Source organism: Belonocnema kinseyi, chromosome 1, assembly GCF_010883055.1.
Source record: "Belonocnema kinseyi isolate 2016_QV_RU_SX_M_011 chromosome 1, B_treatae_v1, whole genome shotgun sequence".
NCBI lineage: Eukaryota > Metazoa > Arthropoda > Insecta > Hymenoptera > Cynipidae > Belonocnema > Belonocnema kinseyi.
In genome coordinates this window covers 27,322,545-27,323,670 of record NC_046657.1, presented here as the reverse complement: position 1 = coordinate 27,323,670, position 1,126 = coordinate 27,322,545, and positions in this window count along the sequence as shown.

Here is a 1,126-nt window from a genome sequence, read left to right as displayed (position 1 = left end):
CCACCGAACGCGTCCTCGGGTTGCGGATAGAGGGTCCCTGTACCAAGGGTTTCTGCTGAATATGGTAACAAAAATAAATAGGCAGTCGCGGACAATTGTCCACGGTTGGTCCCGAAGGAATTAACCCCCAAGCGGAGGTGTGAAAATCGTGCTGAAAGCTGAATGGCACCTGGGTGAGGTGTCTAGAACGGTGACTCTGGGAAACCGGGCGAGCTCTCAGATTACGCAGCCTTATCATTGCATGCAGGGCTCTACAAGGATGGACGAACCCCTTTCCCTAGCTTCTCGTGGGAACAACAATGACAACACCAAACATAGTTGTAGTAAGTGCGGTTCAAAACAACAGAACGTGCAGGGCTCCCGACAATAGGTCGGCCAACAATGCCGAACAATCTAGGGCTGGGGGAGCCAATGAAAATGGATTCAATGCAATGGATCGGCGGGATCTCGCGACTTTGGGTGGACGGAGCAACTGAATCACGACTTGCTAGAGTGCTACGATACGAGTATGGCCCGTGAACGTTGTTACATGACACGGCTGCCTACTCTGTGGTGCGAGAAACACCCGGAGATATCGTACTTTTCGCAGCAACGTCTGCGAAACCATCCTGAACTACTCCGTAAAAGGGGCTTTGTAAGCGGAACGCCTACTCTACCACAGCTAGAACAAGTCGGCAAGAAAGAAAGAGAGGCGACACTAAGACCAACCGCGGGCAGGCATCCAATAGATGAAGAGCGATGCTTTACGACCCAGAGAAACATCAACACCAAGGTTTCTCTCAAGCCTAAAGATCTAGCTGAAATGGATGACGAGCTTCGTGGACATTTTTCCGGTGAATCCGACCTCTGGGCTATCAATTACTGTGTGAATAATGCTGCGAGAGCTTTGGCCGATGTGAACATTAAAAAAAAACCAACGGCTGATCATAAGACCAAAAGACGAATGCATCAACTTGCCATAAGGATAGGCTGAGTAAGACAGTACGCGTCCCGCAATCAATGTGTGATTGACTACATCACACCAGGCAGGAATTTTACCGCCAAGGTTCGAAAGTTCGCGCGTGAACTCCGGACCCGTTATCACACACTTAACAAGTCAAAGCTGCTGACCATCAGGCAGCATATT